Source organism: Schistocerca piceifrons, chromosome 2 (genome assembly GCF_021461385.2).
Source record: "Schistocerca piceifrons isolate TAMUIC-IGC-003096 chromosome 2, iqSchPice1.1, whole genome shotgun sequence".
NCBI classification, from domain to species: domain Eukaryota; kingdom Metazoa; phylum Arthropoda; class Insecta; order Orthoptera; family Acrididae; genus Schistocerca; species Schistocerca piceifrons.
The window spans coordinates 526,745,419-526,761,999 of NC_060139.1; positions in this window are offsets into that span (position 1 = coordinate 526,745,419).

A 16,581-nucleotide genomic window follows, 5' to 3' on the forward strand; every position below is an offset into this window, starting at 1 on the left:
TGTCTACGCAACGGGCGCGCGTAAAATTCCCACGTTAGCTCTATTAAAACGCACATTTCCACCATCGTCCACGAAAAGGAAAGTACCATGTCCACTCAATAAGAACACAGGCTTATAAAAGTTCCATTACAAACAGTACGTTACAAATTTGGAATAATTCTCCGCATAAGATAAACATTATTTCATAATTCCCACATTTTAGTAAAACTCCAAGGTCAGTCTTACTTCATCACTGTTCCTATCCAGTAGCAGAATCTTTACATCATGTGAATTACGAAGCGTAAAAGAAAAAGTAGCAAAATATCTTTATGCAAGTAGTGCAAGCTGTCCTTTAGATTAAGCCAATCGAAAAAAGTCACCCCTCAAAAAAAGGTGAACTGATATTTACGTAACATCAAATATTATAGTATATACTTATATTAAACTAATAATAAAGTATCAAAACCTAATAAAAACGCGAATGTTAGGAAAAAAAATTGGGTTGTGTCAAGACGCGAACCACCGGCCCAACAAAATAACTCACTACACGACAGTGCCGCTATTTATTACGCTAAACCAACATCACCCTTCTTGTTTCTGATCATAGTGTCTTACCCCTTGCTGAAAACCTTAATTGTAGATATGTTATTAACTGAAATTTAATTATAACAAATTGAACCAAGAACAGTGCGTTTTGGGTGGATCTTCAGTGTGTCGCTGCCTTCAAATAGCCTACTCTCATAATGCACAAGTTACAATAATTCTTTTGCCACGAATATGATGTTTCTCATTATTTTATTGGAACGAATCACACAGTTAACAACGAGTTTTGCAGTGATTCTCAATTTGCTGGTGCCCAGAAACGGTATACATATGTATAGGCTAGAAATAAATGCCAATATGGCGCCTCACAACTCTGTACTGAAGGGAGACGGCGTGCTTGTGATGTAGGTGGCGTTGAGCCATCTCATTGGCCAACCCTCAGACGCACGCTCGGAATATCTGACATGCCAGATACGCTCTGCACGTTCGGAAAGACTCCCGAACGTGCTATTCCACGCTATGATGTCAGAAACTCGGCACGCTCAACGCTCAACGTTCGGATGCACGGTCCGTGTGCCAACGGCTTAACAATGTTTCCTCTACTTCTGTTTTCGAAGGGGCCGGCTGGGGTGGCCGAAAGGTTCTAGGAGCTACAGTCTGGAACCGCGCGACTGCTATGGTCGCAGGTTCGAATCCTGCCTCGGGGATGGATGTGTGCGATGTCCTTAGGTTAGTTAGGTTTAAGTAGTTCTAAGTTCTAAGGGACTGATGACCTCGTAAGTTAAATCTCGTACTGCTCAGAGCCATCTGAACCATTTGTTTTTGAAGGAAGGAATATTATTTAACGTCTCATCGACGACGAAGGTCATTAGGAACAGAGCACACATGCTTGATGAGGAAACAGATCAATTGGTCCTTTTAGGTGTAACCATCTTTTCATTTATAGATACATGGTTTTGCTCCAATAAGTCCTGATAAAATTCTCTCGAGGTTCCGGACATCGTATTGCACTCGACGAGACATCTGTTATTACACATGTCTGCTCTCATTTTCATCAATTTTATTAATTTCTATGTCACTGCACGGTAGTAACAGGCCGAATAAGGTTACTGTAATGAGAGTATTTGTAGTGAGAGCTCAAAAAATACTTTTCACTTGATTCTTATACATGCTGGGTTAGTTCCCTGGGTGGCCTGTGCGAGAACGCGGCACACGGCATTTCCGGTTGGGGGCTGCACTTCCCTGAATTCTGAAGGGTTCGTACAGTAGGCTTAAGCGCCTAGCGGAACGACTGACTTCGGTCGAGTTTCGCCTATTGTATGCAGGGTGAAACGACCTGCTAGACGTCTGAGTATCGCCGCAGTTTGTGTGTTTACCGTTCCGGTGCGTCCGGAACGAAGATTCCTGGCACCGACTGACTGCATTGTCCTCTTGATCCAGAGAATACTTGTGGACTGTGCCCTGCTGGGTGCGACTGTCTGGCGCCGGTTGGCCGGTGGTCTTGGCAGGTTGTTTTCGTAGCCGGTCAAACGGCACGTTCAGTGCCCTCAACTGAATAGCAGAGGCATGATTGGTGAACTTAAACTGAGGCTAGTTGACATAAAGTCCTGCTCCAAATTGGAGGGAATGGTTGCTTTTGGCGCGAATGATGCTCTGAGACAGTGTGGGAACTCCTTGGATCATCACTGAATGCTGATTCGCAGTTTCCGAGGAGAGTAGGGAGTTGAGCAATGCTGGCTTCGCTGCTTGCATCGCATCACAGAGGAAAATTCGGGATCTGTTCTTCCTCGGAGTTGGATGATCTTGCGACTTGGTCGCTCGTTTTCGGAAGAACTTAGAATCCTCGGACAGCCTTCACGGCCAGGGGTTGACACAGAGTTGCCGCACAGCAGAAGTCGGCGCCTACATCATCAGAACGCTGCCTACCGACGACATGCTGCAGATTTCAGTACTGGTACAGTATTTTGCGGCTCCAGCATTGTAGGGCCTTATCAATTTTATACTGAATCCCTCAGCAGCACGCGCGCTCGCTTTGCTACAAGTCCACCTTGCTTGTTTCTCCATGTGATCCCATTTGAGCTCTCACTACTAATTGCGATACTGCTATATAGTCATGGGATTAATATTTGATTCATTAGGACCTCCGGTCATTATCGCCCATCGATTGCATCACAGAGAGGAGGAGCACCTTGTTCTCGAGCCAACTTTTATTCTCATAATATTTCAGTATACCCTATCCTTTAACCTACTGTGTGTGCGTCGACAATCATGTGCATTTATGTTCTGATATATAATAAATCCCATTATAATATTTAATCCGCATATCATTTCGTTGATGTAGGCAGATTCCCATTTTCTGTTGTTTATTATGATAAACTTCTCTTTTTTGAGGAGATAACGATTTTTATTAAATTATTGGGAGTGTGCACTCCTTATTTTACCAACTAGCAAGGTCCACCATCATGTCCTTCCGTTACCGTTGCGCGCATAATTAATTATCTGGTAGATAAGGAGGGGGTCGAGTGCATGTCTCATTCTTATGCAAAATTCGTCTGAATTAAAGAGGTACAAACTCTTCTCCACCCCGGCACCTCGCAAACAGACTAATGTTTTCTGAGACAGCGTAATAAAAGAAGTGTCGAGATAAAAATCTGTGGTAAAACGCTCAATGAAGATGGCGGCCAGCAGCTAAGCCCGGCTTGGGAACCGGCGATCGAAAGGCTGAAGCGGGTGGGCGAGGAAAACATTACCTTATATGGAGCTGGAGTGAGCACCAGGAACGTCACAGAATGCGGGCTGTTTTGTAAGGAAGGTAGCAGCAACCAAACGACAGTCACCATTTGACAATGGACGAGGGGTACTCGGCCGTAAGCTCCTGATGCGGCTGCCAGTTCGAGAAAATGTTATCTTGGCTTTTGCTTTAATTAGTGAGGAAGAACGATAAAAAACAAGAATTTGAGCTGAAGTGCTCCTGAATATGATGCTACTCTCCCACGCTATCACTCAGCCATGCACTTGTTGGGATGTCACAGACTCAAAGAGTAGCAGTAACTCTTTATTATTTATACTGAAGAAAGTAAGACACCTGAGAATTAAAATTAATTCAGACACTTTGGTAATTAATGAATGTGCAAATTTCTGTATCAGCTTTATATGCGCTGTGAGTGATGATGTGCAGTGATTGATACAGTTGTTATGATATTGTTGTCCTAGGATACCTAAAATTCTTACGTTTCTATCTGAGTCAGTTCTTTGTAATGGCACGACATCTCGACGTGTCTCACTCTCATCATCTTCTGTCGAAGTGTCGAGACTGGTCTTGGTGATCGTTATACGGGGTGATTATCTGCGCCTACCACTGTCGTTTTACGCCACCCGCAAAGCCTTCAAGAACAATTTCCGAAATTTTCGTATTCCCACGCTCGCTACGCGCAAACGTTTGGTCCTACAGAAGAAAATGGACAGCACCTTTTCCTAAGCCAACTAATGTAGTTAATTTTGTACTGGAGGTGACGGCTCTGTAGTCATTCAAGAAAAGCGAACAAAAGTGACTTTCAATCGCAACTGCATCTCCACACTCATTACTCGCTAGTCAGGATTTCTAATATGTTGTTCGTGGCACTCCCTGCTACCACTGTACAAAAATTTCAAACGTCACGAACTGTGCCGGATATTCGACCCTTATGGTAAGTTTCGATTGGGCTGTTACGTCACCAGCATAGTCTGTTATTTTGTGAACATTATGATTTAGCAGTGCCCTTGAAGATAGTCAAAGAAAAACGATTATTTTTTGAGCGTTGCGCTACAACTAATTATGTTGACTGTTCGATCCAAATGTAACCCTCACAAGCACAGTACTTTCCTAGTCAGGAAGCCTGACGAATACAACGATGTAATTGTTTATTTTATGCTGTTAAAATTCACAAAATTGTTAGGCAAAATTTGCTCAAACGCCATTCTTATAGTTTTTAAGTGCTCCACTAAGCAGTGGGAGTAACATGCCTATTCAGTCAAGGTAAAAAATTTTCTAGAGTGGGAAATAATTTGTAAGAGTCTCAAATTTTTGTACAGTGGTAGGAGGACATGCCATGAACAACATGCCAGATATCTTGACTGGTGGGGGCTGAATGTGGGAGTGGGGGTTTGAAGGTTACTTTTGTTAGTTTTTCTTGAATAATTCGAAAACTACGGCCTTTAGTGAAAATGTATCCCGATACGAAATTTAGCTACATTAAAGTCCCTATAAAAAAAGGTCCTGTTAATTTTTTATGTAGGACTTATAGTTAGCGCATAGCTGAATCACGCTGTATAAGTATGGAGGGCACGTCCCCGTAGTTCTAGGGTGGGTGGGAGAGTAGGAAGGAGCCAAGCTCGAGGTCTGGCGTGGTTACTCGGACTCCACCTAGCGTTCCTCTCGGCAGGGAGGGCTCGCATCGTATTGTGGCCTGTAACGGGCCCCAAGCGGAACTAGATTGCCAACTACCATCTCTGTTTACAAGACCATCATTGTTTCTAATTTCGTTGCGTTTTTTACTGTTTTCAAAAAGTCACAGGCCCTGCATAGCACTCTCGACCGTTCAAAATAAAACATATACCTTGCTTTCTTGTACAACAGCATACTGAGTGCTACATGCGCGCAGCGTGCGCAATCCCGCTGGATTCTTTCCCTAGTCATCTACTTCTTTAATCGTTTATTGTTCGTTTTACTCGGATACGACCTAAATTAAAACTCTGTTGCCCAGTCTTTAGTACATAAATATACATGTGACCGTAAGGCAATCCATTCGAATCTTTATCGTGACTCCTGTCCTCTCGACGTTTATGCGAGTCTATTGTGTGTTCTTACTACATAAATATATATATGTGACAGTAAGGCAATCCATTCGAATCTTTCAAATGTTCAGATGTGTGTGAAATCTTATGGGACTTAAGTGCTAAGGTCATTAGTCCCTAAGCTTACACACTACTTAACCTAAATTATCCTAAGGACAATTAAATTACAGTCAGAAGATGAGTCGAGGGAGATACTACTGACAGATCTTGTGAATTGCTTCTGTTGTTTATTGGTCACGTCCACTTTTTTTCTGTTAGGCCCGTGGAAATTAGTATGACATGAAGCAACTCAGCAAGAGAATTGGCGGGTGCATTACTACGCTCGCAAATATATGAAAAGATCCAGGATCATATGCTTCACGACAGGCAGTCAATTAGAGCCTTCATGTTCCTATGACTTTCTGTTCTGAGCGATTTAAAGTGGAACAAATGCCATGGGCAATGCAGATCTCAGACTCAGATTTATTGGAAGTCTGCTAAGGTCGGGTAAATCACACACAAAAGAAATGCCTTTTACCTAATTCTTCAGTATTGTTCATCTATCCTTACGAAAGTTGGATCGGCGGAAAAGACAGAAAACATTCAAAGAAGAGGTGCATGAATCGTCTCGTATGTTTAGTCATCGTAACATTGCTACAGAAGTGTTCAACTAACGGCATGAGAGACGGTTCAAGAATTATCTGTGCATACCAAAGAGCGTTACCCACAACATTCCGGTAGCTCACCTTCACAGAACGAGTCGAGAAACACTGCTTCTTCCTAAATAAATGTTCCGATTTGACTCAGAAGCTAAAATTATATAAGTTCGGGTTGACAGAAAGTGATAGCCTTTCTTGCACACCATGCTTGAATGAAATTGGAAATTGGGGGATAGGCTCTGAGCACTATGGGACTTAACATCTATGGTCATCAGTCCCCTAGAACTTAGAACTACTGAAAACTAACTAATCTAAGGACATCACACAACACCCAGTCATCACGAGACAGAGAAAATCCCTGACCCCGCCGGGAATCGAACCCGGGAACCCGGGCGCGGGAAGCGAGAACGCTACCGCACGACCACGAGCTGCGGACTTCGGGGATAGGGCAGGGGAGGAACGGTACTGGTATATTATAACGTCTTCCTACACACATCATTCGGTGGCTGGCGGAGTAGACAGCAAGATGCTGACGATGTGTGTGGCTGTGAAAGCTTTTCTTTTCTTCTTTTTTTTTATAGCATCACTGAGGATAACGAAATAGTAATGCCGGGCCGGCCAACAGATGATCACGACTGCTTCTGATTATAGTAGAAATGCACCAAATCTTAATGAGTCTGCAGCCTGAGATACGATGAACAAGTTTACAACCAAGGCCTGCAGACATACCATGCCACTCGTATAAATGAGCAAGATACATTGCTACAGGCACTTGCGAAAGCAAAAGATGTTGCCCCTAGGTGGACTGCGGTTGGTAAAGGGTGGTCCAAGTAAAACCCGCCTGGAAAAAGATTGACTGACATTGAACAGACTCTTTGTTAATGAAAATGACAACTGCTCATGACAGGAAATACTGGAAACCGTATTTTAGATGCGCCAGTCGGTTCTGCCGGTGGTTGTGGAGCGAAGTGGAATCAGGGAATTTTTATCTCGCAGTTTTTCATTTCTTTAGATGAGGCCTGGTTCAGCCTGTCAGTGTAAGTAAACTCATAGGACATGCACCACTACACATCGAACAATCCCCATCAGCACTTTAAGGAGCCATTGCATAATTCAATTATTGTGTTTGGTGCACTATGTCTGCTGTCCACATCAAAACATGACTCTCTCACCAAACTATTATCGCTAATCGTTATCTCCAGAAACTGCTAAATTCATTTTTACTCGTATGTAAAGTCACAAAAGATGAAAGACAGTATGGAAGGGTGGGTAACCTCCGTCCATGCAGCTACGCATCAGGCTTCACCCTTTCGTTTCTGAGTTGACGCAGGTTCTAGTAAGAAACGACTTATTCTGATTATCTGTGTGCTTCTTAGCTTAAATTGTTAAATTTCTTGCATGTTAGTGTCTTTACCAGGCAGAGTTCCCCGTTTTAATAACTGTCTAGTGTGTGTTTCCACCGTCTCTAGTATGAATGGAGACTGTGATTGCTGTATTCAGATGCGAGCTGAGTTGGTGACCCTCACAGCTGCAAGCGGCGCTGGCTTTGGTCACACACCTTGAGGCTGTTGCCAATGGGCATCACTGAGGGGGAGGGAACAGATGAGGATGTCCAAGGAGCGTCCAGCACATTCCATATGCCCCCAGTCGGTCCACTACTGTGGCTGCCTTGGTTACTGTCTACACCAGGGCTTCATCTACATCTACATCTACATTGATACTCCGCAAGCCACCCAACGGTGTGTGGCGGAGGGCACTTTACGTGCCACTGTCATTACCTCCCTTTCCTGTTCCAGTCGCGTATGGTTCGCGGGAAGAACGACTGTCTGAAAGCCTCCGTGCGCGCTCTAATCTCTCTAATTTTACATTCGTGATCTCCTCGGGAAGTATAAGTAGGGGGAAGCAATATATTCGATACCTCATCCAGAAACGCACTCTCTCGAAACCTGGCGAGCAAGCTACACCGCGATGCAGAGCGCCTCTCTTGCAGAGTCTGCCACTTGAGTTTATTAAACATCTCCGTAACGCTATCACGGTTACCAAATAACCCAGTGACGAAACGCGCCGCTCTTCTTTGGATCTTCTCTATCTCCTCCGTCAACCCGACCTGGTACGGATCCCACACTGATGAGCAATACTCAAGTATAGGTCGAACGAGTGTTTTGTAAGCCACCTCCTTTGTTGATGGACTACATTTTCTAAGCACTCTCCCAATGAATCTCAACCTGGTACCCGCCTTACCAACAATTAATTTTATATGATCATTCCACTTCAAATCGTTCCGTACGCATACTCCCAGATATTTTACAGAAGTAACTGCTACCAGTGTTTGTTCCGCTATCATATAATCATACAATAAAGGATCCTTCTTTCTATGTATTCGCAATACATTACATTTGTCTATGTTAAGGGTCAATTGCCACTCCCTGCACCAAGTGCCTATCCGCTGCAGATCTTCCTGTATTTCGCTACAATTTTCTAATGCAGCAACTTCTCTGTATACTACAGCATCATCCGCGAAAAGCCGCATGGAACTTCCGACACTATCTACTAAGTCATTTATATATATTGTGAAAAGCAATGGTCCCATAACACTCCCCTGTGGCACGCCCGAGGTTACTTTAACGTCTGTAGACGTCTCTCCATTGATAACAACATGCTGTGTTCTGTTTGCTAAAAACTCTTCAATCCAGCCACACAGCTGGTCTGATTACTTTGTTTATCAGGCGACAGTGCGGAACTGTATCGAACGCCTTCCGGAAGTCAAGAAAAATAGCATCTACCTGGGAGCCTGTATCTAATATTTTCTGGGTCTCATGAACAAATAAGGCGAGTTGGGTCTCACACGATCGCTGTTTCCGGAATCCATGTTGATTCCTACATAGTAGATTCTGGGTTTCCAGAAATGACATGATACGCGAGCAAAAAACATGTTCTAAAATTCTACAAGAGATCGACGTAAGAGATATAGGTCTATAGTTTTGCGCATCTGCTCGACGACCCTTCTTGAAGACTGGGACTATCTGTGCTCTTTTCCAATCATTTGGAACCCTCCGTTCCTCTAGAGACTTGCGGTACACGGCTGTTAGAAGGGGAGCAAGTTCTTTCGCGTACTCTGTGTAGAATCGAATTGGTATCCCGTCAGGTCCAGTGGACTTTCCTCTATTGAGTGATTCCAGTTGCTTTTCTATTCCTTGGACACTTATTTCGATGTCAGCCATTTTTTCGTTTGTGCGAGGATTTAGAGAAGGAACTGCAGTGCGGTCTTCCTCTGTGAAACAGCTTTGGAAAAAGGTGTTTAGTATTTCAGCTTTACGCGTGTCATCCTCTGTTTCAATGCCATCATCATCCCGTAGTGTCTGGATATGCTGCTTCGAGCCACTTACTGATTTAACGTAAGACCAGAACTTCCTAGGATTTTCTGTCAAGTCGGTACATAGAATTTTACTTTCGAATTCAATGAACGCTTCACGCATAGCCCTCCTTACGCTAACTTTGACATCGTTTAGCTTCTGTTTGTCTGAGAGGTTTTGGCTGCGTTTAAACTTGGAGTGGAGCTCTCTTTGCTTTCGCAGTAGTTTCCTAACTTTGTTGTTGTACCACGGTGGGTTTTTCCCGTCCCTCACAGTTTTACTCGGCACGTACCTGTCTAAAACGCATTTTACGATTGCCTTGAACTTTTTCCATAAACACTCAACATTGTCAGTGTCGGAACAGAAATTTTCGTTTTGATCTGTTAGGTAGTCTGAAATCTGCCTTCTATTACTCTTGCTAAACAGATAAACCTTCCTCCCTTTTTTTATATTCCTATTAACTTCCATATTCAGGGATGCTGCAACGGCCTTATGATCACTGATTCCCTGTTCTGTACATACAGATTCGAAAAGTTCGGGTCTGTTTGTTATCAGTAGGTCCAATATGTTATCTCCACGAGTCGGTTCTCTGTTTAATTGCTCGAGGTAATTTTCGGATAGTGCACTCAGTATAATGTCACTCGATGCTCTGTCCCTACCACCCGTCCTAAACATCTGAGTGTCCCAGTCTATATCTGGTAAATTGAAATCTCCACCTAAGACTATAACATGCTGAGAAAATTTATGTGAAATGTATTCCAAATTTTCTCTCAGTTGTTCTGCCACTAATGCTGCTGGGTCGGGAGGTCGGTAAAAGGAGCCAATTATTAACCTAGTTCGGTTGTTTAGTGTAACCTCCACCCATAATAATTCACAGGAACTATCCACTTCTACTTCACTACAGGATAAACTACTACTAACAGCGATGAACACTCCACCACCGGTTGCATGCAATCTATCCTTTCTAAACACCGTCTGTACCTTTGTAAAAATTTCGGCAGAATTTATCTCTGGCTTAAGCCAGCTCTCTGTACCTATAACGATTTCAGCTTCGGTGCTTTCTATCAGCGCTTGAAGTTCCGGTACTTTACCAACGCAGCTTCGACAGTTGACAATTACAATACCGATTGCTGCTTGGTCCCCGCATGTCCTGACTTTGCCCCGCACCCGTTGAGGCTGTTGCCCTTTCTGTACTTGCCCAAGGCCATCTAACCTAAAAAACCGCCCAGCCTACGCCACACAACCCCTGCTACCCGTGTAGCCGCTTGTTGCGTGTAGTGGACTCCTGACCTATCCAGCGGAACCCGAAACCCCACCACCCTATGGCGCAAGTCGAGGAATCTGCAGCCCACACCGTCGCAGAACCGTCTCAGCCTCTGATTCAGACCCTCCACTCGGCTCTGTACCAAAGGTCCGCAGTCAGTCCTGTCGACGATGCTGCAGATGGTGAGCTCTGCTTTCATCCCGCTAGCGAGACTGGCAGTCTTCACCAAATCAGATAGCCGCCGGAAGCCAGAGAGGATTTCCTCCGATCCATAGCGACACACATCATTGGTGCCGACATGAGCGACCACCTGCAGATGGGTGCACCCTGTACCGTTCATGGCATCCGGAAGGACCCTTTCCACATCTGGAATGACTCCCCCCGGTATGCACACGGAGTGCACATTGGTTTTCTTCCCCTCTCTTGCTGCCATTTCCCTAAGGGGCCCCATTACGCGCCTGACGTTGGAGCTCCCAACTACCAGTAAGCCCACCCTCTGCGACTGCCCGGATCTTGCAGACTGAGGGGCAACCTCTGGAACAGGACAAGCAGCCATGTCAGGCCGAAGATCAGTATCAGCCTGAGACAGAGCCTGAAACCGGTTCGTCAGACAAACTGGAGAGGCTTTCCGTTCAGCCCTCCGGAATGTCTTTCGCCCCCTGCCACACCTTGAAACGACCTCCCACTCTACCACAGGTGAGGGATCAGCCTCAATGCGGGCAGTATCCCGGGCAACCACAGTCGTAGTCCGATCAGGGGATGCGTGGGACGAGCTGGCCGTCCCCGACAAACCCCCATCCCGACCCCCACAGTGATGCCCATTGGCAACAGCCTCAAGCTGTGTGACCGAAGCCATACATACGTGCTCGCGGAGCAAGCTGTGAGCAGCAAGGCGCGAGCATGGAGCAGCGCGAGCACGCTACCCCCACTACTGGACCAGAGAGGAGAGTGGGGAGAGTCACATGGGGCACACAACAGCTGCCGCCAGTCAATGTAAATCCGCGGCCACCTGCAGGGATATCATTCACGAATTATTACTGCGACAAATGAAACAAATAAAGGAGAATGTACACGTGCCACATAATTTTATTAGCTTAGTGTATGCCTCTACATTCGTATTAATTTGTGAACTGTTACACAATAAAAGGTGTCACTGAAGTGTGGGATTCTCGGTTATCTTGTACTTTTTGCCCTTTACAATTGCATCTACGTTCGGAGTAATTGTTCTTTTGCATTGTAGGCGCAGCGTGCAGTTTCGATCAGACAATGCGTTTCTCAGGCGCATCTTGTTACATTTCATTACAGAGAACAGTCGTTCACAAACATACTTGGAACCGAACATTGATATTATTGTAGCCGCCAGTTTGTGCAAACGAGGAAATCTATCCTGAGGGAACTATCTGTAGAATTCCAAAATGTTTTTCTTGTCCTGAAATTTGTCTCTGTATTCTCTGTCACACTGCAGGTCAATAATTTCTAGTTGGAGCTCAGGACGAATCTCTTCAATATTCGCCGAATATGGAGAGGAGAACAGATCAAAATCACTGTCTAGTGCTGTCAGGTCTTGAAAGCGTTGATCAAATTTTTCCTTAAGGGCAACTAAACTATGTCAATAACGTTCACAGTCTTTGTGAACATCTTGCATGGATGATAATTTAGGAAAATGAGCTAGATTTCCTGTTTCCAGCGGACTCACCCAAAGTGTCAATTTCATTTTAAAAGCTCGTATTCGATCTATGAAATGAGTAATTAGCAGATCTTTAACTTGTATTGAAATGTTCAAAGCATTCAGATGGCTAGTTAAATCTGCTAAGAACGCGAGATCACATTTTCATGAAGGCTCTTTCAATTCAGGAACACACATATTATTTATTTCCATGAACATATTTATCTCATCTAATAGGCAAAAAAATCGATTTAATAATTCGTCACGACTAAGCCAGCGGACCTCGCTGTAATAACGCAGGCTACCATACTGGCTTTCTACATCCTCAAGAAAGCTTTTAAATTGCCTGTGTTGTAGCCCATGCTTCCTTATATAATTGTTTGTACGAACAACAACACTCATCGCATTTTTTAGAGCGATACTCTTTGCACATAATTTTTCCTGGTGGATCACACAATGAACCCCCCTTATTTCATTCGGCACAGTCAGTTTTTGCATTTTGTCCTTCAACAGCGCAACGAAACCTGATTTTTTCCTTGTCATTGCTGGTGCACCGTCTGTAGACACTGAAACTAAAGAATTCCACAACAATCCAATATTTTCAACACTTTCTTCAACACTACTTAAAATATCACCGCCGGTTGTAGTGTTCTTCATAGCTACTACATCGAGGAGCTCCCCCCTCACCTGAAGATCTCTATTAACACCTCTAATAAATATGGTAAGCTGCGCTGTTCCAGTGATATCAACACTTTCGTCCAGAGCTAGAGAATACGCTATAAAATCTTTACAGATATTTGTAAGCTGGCTCTGGACGTCGTCTGCCATGTCCTGTATGCGATGCATAATGGGCATGTTAGATAATGACACAATCCGAAACTGTTCAACTTGAGATGGACACAAATGTTCCGCTGCAACTACCAAACATTCTTTTATTAAATCGCCATCAGTGAAGGGGCACAGGGATTTTGCTAAAAGCAAAGCAATTTTGTGACTCACTCTGAGAGCTGCTTCAGTTGATTTTTCTTCGTCGTCCAGATCATCTTCGGATAGCTTCCTTTTAAGTTTAATAACTTCCTGTGCACGATCTGGTCCATCAAATTTTCCACTTCCGTGGTCTTTCGCTTGGTACGACATATATTGTCGCTGCAAATTAAATTTCCTAAAAGAATTCAGCGTCTTGTGACATACTAAACATTTTGCAACACCATCTTTTTCTGTAAACAGATACAATTCCTCCCAATGGGGTTTGAACTGCGAAAGCATGGTTGGGGTTACACAATGGTGACTTGACATGATTCTTAACCAGCGAAGTGACTGTTAGAGCTGATCGTAGTAATTTAAACGTTACACAGTCGGTGCGAATTCAATAGGCACGCTTCGGCCCTATTCAAACGTGCGCGCGCATTTCCCCTCCCTCCCCTCCCTCCCTACTCCTCCCCCTTGCACCTGCTCGCGAGCACGTGCCAGACGCGAGTACTCGCGCTCAAAACCGGCCAGTTGTTAAGCTAATTTTTAAACACTTACTATATGACAAAAGTAACCTTCTTAACGACCAGCTGCAGCTGCGAAACAAAAACTTCTTTGAAGGTTTTCAACCGTTATTCCATCCACCATCATTTTAGGGAGTAATCATTATACCCTTGCCAACATGTTTTTAGCACTCCCGTTTGCTGAATAGCTGAGATTATCTGGTATTTCAAACCCGTAGTTATCCTCATGCTGTCAAGTTCGATGATAAGACCGAATATGCTAGGTTGGCTTAAAATAGTAAAAGCATTGCTCCCTTCACTTTTCACGTCAAACAACTTATTACAAATGTTACGACAGTCGATATATCTTTGTTCCTTACAGGATAACGTATACATCAATTTCGTTTGCCGCACCTGGTTATACATAAAAATTTTAAGTTTAGGACTACATGTTGGTATCAGTGTCAACAAGTACGCATGACACTATCGAGCATGCGCTCTCTAGGCTATAGCCAGTTCCAGTACAAATCCGTTGCTGCCGTACTGCGGTCGCAAGTCTGTTTCCCAGATAAGTTATTGCAATATGACGATGTATTACTATACTTTAGTTTTTGACGTTGTCCATTATGGACAAATCGTAGTTCCTTTTATTCTGAAGAAGGTTGTGTTATCCCGAATGAGACCTAAGTATATCTACGTAATCTTTGGAACAGAAGCTGTTGTTAATTTAAAATCAATATTTATACAGTTACTGACAGGGCCGCGAAATGTTGGAAATATTAATAAACGCCGTTCTTTTAATGATGTCCAGCCCAAATTCTGTGTCATTTCTGTGACACTCTCTCCTGTATTTCGCGATAATACGAAACGTGCTGCCCTTCTTCGAGCTGTTTCGACGTACTCCGTCAGTCCTATCTGGTAAGGGTTCCACACCGCGCAGCAGTATTCTAAAAGAGCTACATTTTCCAAGTGTCCTGCCAATAAAGCGCAGTATTTGGTTATCCTTCCCCACAACATTTTCGATGTGTTCCTTCCAATTTACGGTGCTCGTAATTGTAATTCCTACGTATTTTGTTGAATTTACGGCCTTTAGATTTGACTGACTTATCGTGTAACCGACGCCTAACGGATTCCTTTTAGGACTCATGTGGACGACCTCACACTTATCGATTTTTTTTTTTTTTTTTATCAGTCTACTGACTGGTTTTATGCGGCCCGCCACAAATTCCTTTCCTGTGCTAACCTCTTCATCTCAGAGTAGCACTTGCAACCTACGTCCTCAATTATTTGCTTGTCGTATTCAAATCTCTGTCTTCCTCTACAGTTTTTGCCCTCTACAGTTCCCTCTAGTACCATGGAAGTCATTCTCTCATGTCTTAGCAGATGTCCTGTCATCCTGTCCCTTCTCCTTATCAGTGTTTTCCACATATTCCTTTCCTCTCCGATTCTGCGTAGAACCTCCTCATTCCTTACCTTATCAGTCCATCTAATTTTCAACATTCGTCTATAGCACCACATCTCAAATGCTTCGATTCTCTTCTGCTCCGGTTTTCCCACAGTCCATGTTTCACTACCATACAATGCTGTACTCCAGACGTACATCCTCAGAAATTTCTTCCTCAAATTAAGGCCGGTATTTGATATTAGTAGACTTCTTGGCCAGAAATGCCTTTTTTGCCATAGCGAGTCTGCTTTTGATGTCCTCCTTGCTCCGTCCGTCATTGGTTATTTGACTGCCTAGGTAGCAGAATTCCTTAACTCCATTGACTTCGTGACCATCAATCTTGATGTTAAGTTTCTCGCTGTTCTCATTTCTACTACTTCTCATTACCTTCGTCTTTCTCCGATTTACTCTCAAACCATACTGTTTACTCATTAGACTGTTCATTCCGTTCAGCAGATCATTTAATTCTTCTTCACTTTCACTCAGGATAGCAATGTCATCAGCGAATCGTATAATTGATATCCTTTCACCTTGTATTTTAATTCCACTCCTGGACCTTTCTTTTATTTCCATCATTGCTTCCTCGATGTACAGATTGAAGAGTAGGGGCGAAAGGCTACAGCCTTGTCTTACACCCTTCTTAATACGAGCACTTGGTTCTTGATCGTCCACTCTTATTATTCCCTCTTGGTTGTTGTACATATTGTATATGACCCGTCTCTCCCTATAGCTTACCCCTACTTTTTTCAGAATCTCGAACAGCTTGCACCATTTTATACTGTCGAACGCTTTTTCCAGGTCGACAAATCCTATGAAAGTGTCTTGATTTTTCTTTAGTCTTGCTTCCATTATTAGCCGTAACGTCAGAATTGCCTCTCTCGTCCCTTTACTTTTCCTAAAGCCAAACTGATCGTCACCTAGCGCATTCTCAATTTTCTTTTCCATTCTTCTGTATATTATTCGTGTAAGCAGCTTCGATGCATGAGCTGTTAAGCTGATTGTGCGATAATTCTCGCACTTGTCAGCTCTTGCCGTCTTCGGAATTGTGTAGATGATGCTTTTCCGAAAGTCAGATGGTATATCGCCAGACTCATATATTCTACACACCAACGTGAATAGTCGATTTGTTGCCACTTCCCCCAATGATTTTAGTAATTATGATGGAATGTTATCTATCCCTTCTGCCTTATTTGCCGTAAGTCCTCCAATGCTCTTTTAAATTCCGATTCTAATACTGGATCCCCTATCTCTTCTAAATCGACTCCTGTTTCTTCTTCTATCACATCCGCCAAATCTTCACCCTCATAGAGGCTTTCAATGTGTTCTTTCCACCTATCTGCTCTCTCCTCTGCATTTAACAGTGGAATTCCCGTTGCATTCTTAATATTA